At 45.6% G+C, this 5,939-nt stretch overlaps 1 long non-coding RNA gene across 2 annotated transcripts; it reads right to left on the minus strand.

Moving 5' to 3' along the window:
• Positions 1-2,833: 2,833 nt before the first annotated feature.
• Positions 2,834-5,244, minus strand: LOC143172504 (uncharacterized). 2 transcript variants are annotated; one of them, XR_012997348.1, is made up of 2 exons: positions 5,102-5,244; positions 2,834-3,323 (listed from the first exon to the last, which is right to left on the minus strand). It is a non-coding gene; the product is annotated as an uncharacterized LOC143172504 (long non-coding RNA). The 2 variants fall into 2 exon arrangements; XR_012997349.1 differs by having other exon boundaries at positions 2,834-4,333.
• Positions 5,245-5,939: the final 695 nt, after the last annotated feature.

Below are 5,939 nucleotides of genomic sequence, written 5' to 3' on the forward strand. Positions count from 1 at the left end.
GGGGTGGTGGCAAGTCCCTTGCCAGGACATATGGTGAAGTAGGGCGATACAAGTGCACCAGCATCATATATTGTGCTGGCTTAATTCTCTATAATGTGGCGGTGGTGCTCACCTCTGCAGGAAGAGCAATACTTTCTGGAAAGCTTCTGTGGATGATCATCCTGAGGTTTGATATATGCTTTGCACAGATTCCTCTCCTCAAATGTTCGCCTTTGCTGGGGATAGAATCTATTTCTCTAGGGCAAGAATAATGGACTATAGCTGGCAAAGTAAGTACATGCTGAGCTGCCACAGGCTTTGAGTGCACTTACAGCAGTGCGGCAGCTACCTGATGGCTTTTCAAAGCGACAGGCTTTTTAGACAGCCTGGAAGTGGGGTCACAGTCAGGGGTAGACTGTTCGTATTGTGTGGCAGGAGGGAGGGTTGTCATTTATAGAGCACTCAAACTAATGGCTTTTTTTATGCTATACCTCCTCCTGGTTTCCATTCTGGGGCTGTCCCTACTATTGTCTCAAAAGCCAATTTTCTTGAGCTAATTGTGGGTTCAGTGGAACACATTCTAGTCCAGGGAGTGCAACAAAAGCTGAGATCAGTTTAATGTGACATTTGATGCCTTCCCTTCAGCCTGGTCTGCCTTGCATTATTCTTACCATTTTGTAAAACTTCCCTCATGCAGCCATGCTCTTTTTGTGCAGCCTGTGGGAATGAAGGTACTTCAGTGGGCTTGGCTCACTGATTACAGTATTGGTGAGAATGAATGGGGCTGAGGACAGAACAAGCAGAGCTCTCATGATCTGTGGCTTGGCAGTAAGCTTGGACGTAGTTAAGTGAAGCTGAGCTTTTCTAACTCCACAACAGAAACTGATTGTGGGTCTAAGTGAGGTTAGTCCTGGAGCTCTGGATCATTTTTGGAACTCCTTCCAGGCTTTCATGGGCTTTCTGGAACATAACCTAAAGCTGAAAAATACACACTCTTTGCAGGATGACGTCTTTTAACTGCTTTGTGCCTGAGGAAACCAGCAGAGTATGCAGAATGCTGCATGCTTCAGGGAAGTGATCGTGCCCCTGTACTCAGCAGTGGTGAGGCCGCACCTCAAATACTGTGTTCAGTTTTGGGCCCCTCACTACAAGAAGGACGTTGAGGTGTTAAAGCGCGTCCAGAGAAGGGCAACGAAGCTGGTGAAGGGTCTGGAGAACAAGTCTTATGAGGAGCGGCTGAGGGAACTGGGCTTGTTTAGCCTAGAGAAAAGGAGGCTGGGGGGAGACCTCATCGCTCTCTACAACTACCTGGAAGGAGGTTGTAGCGAGGTGGGTGTCGGTCTCTTCTCCCAAGTAACTAGCGATAGGACGAGAGGAAATGGCCTCAAGTTGCGCCAGGGGAGGTTTAGATTGGACATGGGGAAAAATTTCTTTGCTGAAAGAGTGGTGAAACATTGGAACAGGCTGCCCAGGGAAGTGGTTGAGTCCCCATCCCTGGAGGTATTTAAAAGATGAGTAGATGAGGCACTTAGGGATGTGGTTTAGTGGGCGTGGTGGTGTTGGGTTGATGGTTGGACTCGATGATCTTAGAGGTCTTTTCCAACCTTAATGATTCTATGATTCTATGCTGACATAATGAAATACTTCAAGGGCACCTCAGATGGCTGGGCTAGTTATAAACAGTACCAGAGGAAGCTGCATGAAAGTCACATAAACCACTTCTAAAAATCTCTGCAGGGAGGTATTTTTAATACCCACCCACTGCAGTTTCATTGCCACCATCTATCTTACATTTGGAGAAAGACAGAGATGATGTTGTCCAAATACCTGTAGTACCTTAAGAAGCAATGCATGCAAGTGATTACATAATCACAGTGTCCCTTCACATTCAAATATCTCTTTTTTAAGCCTGCAGCTGACTATTGTGTGCCTTAGAGAGACATTGGAGGACTGCAGGATTCTGTGAGATTTCACAGCTAATATCTGAAGTAAATTAACTCTTGGCCCTAGGAAACATTCAATTTAGATGTCTGCAATGCACTCAGCTATGGGAAGCCAGCAGCAATTCCTGGGTATTTCAGAGTTATGAATTTTATTTAACTTTCCGAAGCCATGAGACGATAGTAGAAGGGTGTAAAATTCAGGAGGCAAATCTAGTAATACATTAGCTTTGTAATGCGTAGAGGTTCTCCCATCTGTCCCGGGGAGCTAGCTGGGGACATTTGAAGCATGCTGTAGCTTGGTGGCTGTTAAGCAGATTTAGTCAGGAAGAGTAAATGGAGGATTTAGGACTGGTTGGGGTGCTCCCAAAACAGTTACTGAGACTTTCCCCAGGATATGAACAAACTTTGAAATGAGAATATCAGACTTTCTCCTGGTTCAAGCACCCTCACTTTCAGACCTAGGACTTCAGCCCATTACAGTAGTGCAAGCTGGGTTCCTGGACTGATTCCTGCCTAGGACAACATGTCTAGTCCACATCCCAGCTTTTCTTCAGTGGTTGAAGTGCAGTGGTTCAATTTAACCAGGAAGTGGCACTGTTTGAAAGCAATGAGAAGTCAAGTCTGCTGTGCAACCCCCGTAAAGGCAAATTCACAAACAGACGCATAATCTGATGGGACAGTGGGATGGAGCATATGTCCTAATCGCCAAGGCTGTGAGTTACCTTTATGTGTCACTACATGAACTCTGAACCAGAATACTCTGGGGGTGTCACTTCTGTTCAAGCTTTAGCAAGAGGCATGTAATGGCAAAAAGAAAGAATCACTGGTTTCTTCTACTTCTTGCCCTTCAGAACCTCTCCTGGAGCACAGATAATTCAGAAGGTGTGGGGATTAATGGCACGGACTCTGGCAAACAGCAACCAAAGACCTTTATTGCTCTTTGTTAGCGATCTTTATAGCAAGCAGAAGTGTTCACGCACTACCTGCAGCTTGCAGATAGGTTATAGCCTTGTGTTCACACGCATCTATGCTCTAGTGGATTGGCCCGTTGTTCCTGATCATGCAACATGCCTTCATGGCCCTTATCTTGTTTTCTCCTTTTCAGCAGCACGTTCCTTTCTTCGTTATCTTCTGCCTACATGCCTTCTCGTGCCTGGCTTGGGAAAAAAGCTTGCTCATCAAAATCAAATTCAGTAATGTCCGTTGTTGAAATTCCCATCCCCACAAGAAGGCTCCTTCCTGCAGTGCCTTTGAAAAGCTTTTCCTGTTTCAGAATCTACAACACAGAGATGGCATATGAACATCCCAGGTTTTTCTCTTAAGGCCTCAGATCTTCTGGAAAGCCTTTTCACCTTTGCAAAAAATTCAGAACTGTCAGGAATGCTCATGAGGGACTGACACCTGCAAAATTAAAGATGTGTGTCATGTTTTGCATGGTGATCTGGTAGTGCTGTCCAGTACTATTACATGTGAGATGCAATACAGCACTGAAAAATCTGCAAGGCATCAGACACTGACTTAGATTCTCTCTGAGACAGAGAGAGGAGATTCTGCTTCAGCCCCAGGGCACGTTTATTTCTCAGCTTCTCCTTTGTGGGCTGCAAGGATGAGATGAGCCTTAGCATTCCCCAAACTGATCAAACACCAAACTGTCACCTCCATGGTCATCTCTGTCCACTGCCTGTTTGATTTCTCCCTGTAGCTTGATGGTAAACAGCCAATACATGCCTGCTAGAGGGAAGGCACCGGTATGTTGGCCATAGCACAGCTTTTGAACTGTGGCGTCACCTGCTGTATTTCTTAGGGACTCTGAGGCCACTTACAGCAGCACTTTTTTGAAGTAACCAAAGTTTGCTGAATTGCAGAAGGAATTTTTTCCTTTCCTCCCTTTGCTTTGTCTTTTAGACAACTATGCTCTAGGCAATGCTGTGCTTTGATAAGCTGACTGACGTGGCTACTTTAGATTTTCAGAAGAAAACAGGCCTTTGACTTGAGTGTCTGTGCAGTTGCCCAGCAGCTTGGTGCCATCAGCAGCCAATGTCACCATGCAGAGAGCTCCAGGGCCTGGCCAGCAGGCAGGTGCAGGCTGATGGAAGGCTGAGTAAAACTCCTCCTCTGTCATTACAGATTTGCATCTTCTTCATTCCACGCAGACTGTCTGTGTTTTTCAGACTGTGACTGCAGAGACTTAAGGTGCCTCAGTCAGAGTCTCTAACAGAAGTAACCCGGGAGGTTTGTATGTGCACTGGCATTGCTGATAGATTTCTCCCACGTCCCTGTGCATGCTGGTTAGCGTTGTTCTCCAAGTATGTAGAGGTAGGCAGATAAAACAGTCCTAATGACTGATGTATCATTGGCAGGAGCATCTTTTCTGATCTTGGTTTCTAGGCCATTTCATTCATTCCAATCTGCTGTAGTATTGTCATGGGTTATTTGAACAAAAAATTGTGTTAGATTTCTTTTAGAAAGGCAGCTGAAACTGATAGCTCACCACCCAAACAGTTTCAGTGTTACTATTTATTCTGCATTCCCTGACCTGCCAATATTAACTGCTACTGAGAATTTCCTAGCTGAGCTGCACCAGTAAACATGTATTTCTTTTGGCAGCTTATAGCTGTTTTTTTAAATTAAGACAAAGCAAATGATGTAAGCATTTCTGAGTAATATATTGAGTCCTCAAAAAAATTATCCTTCTCTTTTGGATTACCTTTTTATTAAATAAAACACCTTTTGTTAAGCAAAAATGTGATCCAAAAGAGAAAGTTAATAACTTAGCTTTTAGTTATTAGCTTAGCTTTTAGTTATTTCAAAATCTTCAGTCTTTCTTGCTACATATCCATCCCTTACAGTTCTCATAAGAATGCTCATACCTCCTCTTGGGAGAGCAGTATATTTAATTAAATACATGTATAATGGTAGTGCAGTGACTCACACTTAACTTTTCACTCCCATACAACCTACTTTGGATGATGCCTTTTCAGTGCACAAGGCATTTAAGACTTCTGATCCTGGCAATGTTGTTATACAGGAGTTACCTTATCCAGTTCTGGGGAAATCCTGCAGTCTCGGACTTTCCCCACAGAGCTGGAACAACACTACTTGCCCACAAGTCTCCTCCCTCTCCGCCTGCATGATGCCCCCGGCCCCAAGCAACCACACTGGGTCACTGTAAAACTCACTTTTGACAGAATCGCGGTGCTTGCTTTGAATTTCAACACCCCAAACCAGCTCCTTCCGACCGAGAAAGTGGAAGCGAACCCCTTTTGGAAGGGAAAATCAAGCCGCCCTCCTCCGGGAGGTTGCCGCCGCGGGTGAGCCACCTGCGCCCGCCACGCCCGCGGGAAGCGGCGGGGCGGGGCGGCCGCGGGGTGGGCGGTGCCGCCGGCCTCTCGCGCCGCCCGGCGGCGCTCGCGCGCTGTCCGCCGCCGCGCCGCCGGGCGTGACGGCATAAGGCGCCGCCGGCGGCGACAGCGTGTCACCGTCCAGACTCAGCAAGCGCCGCCCGCGGGTACTCTGCTTACGCTGTAAGCCTTGACTTCTGTCGGAGGGCTTTATCCGCCTGACTTCTGTGAGGACAGCAAGCTGCCTTCGGTTGCCTTTGGTTTGTACTAAGAACCAGTCCAGCTGGCAAAATTACCCAAAATACGTTAGCGAAACTACTTCAGCATCGATCAATGATTTTGTCCCTGACTTAAATTCAATTACTTAATTTCGCAGACCACAGCCTTAAAGTCAAACTGCAGTAATGCAATTTGGGTGGATAATAAAAAAAAAAAATCCACCTTTACGAATATTCAGAAAATGTCTATTCTGTGTAATGCTAGGGAATATACTAAAATGTCTGTTAATTTAATGCAGAATAAAGTTTATTAATCTAGATTTATTTTCCTGCAAACTTCTTGTGTATTTACCTTGACAGTGCAGGTCTTTCTCTCATTGCTTTACTAATGCAGAGAATGCCACTGCACATTTCCCAGCTATCGATCATCTTTAGTGTAACTCCTTTATACCTTTGCT

Source organism: Aptenodytes patagonicus, chromosome Z (genome assembly GCF_965638725.1).
Source record: "Aptenodytes patagonicus chromosome Z, bAptPat1.pri.cur, whole genome shotgun sequence".
Lineage (NCBI taxonomy): Eukaryota > Metazoa > Chordata > Aves > Sphenisciformes > Spheniscidae > Aptenodytes > Aptenodytes patagonicus.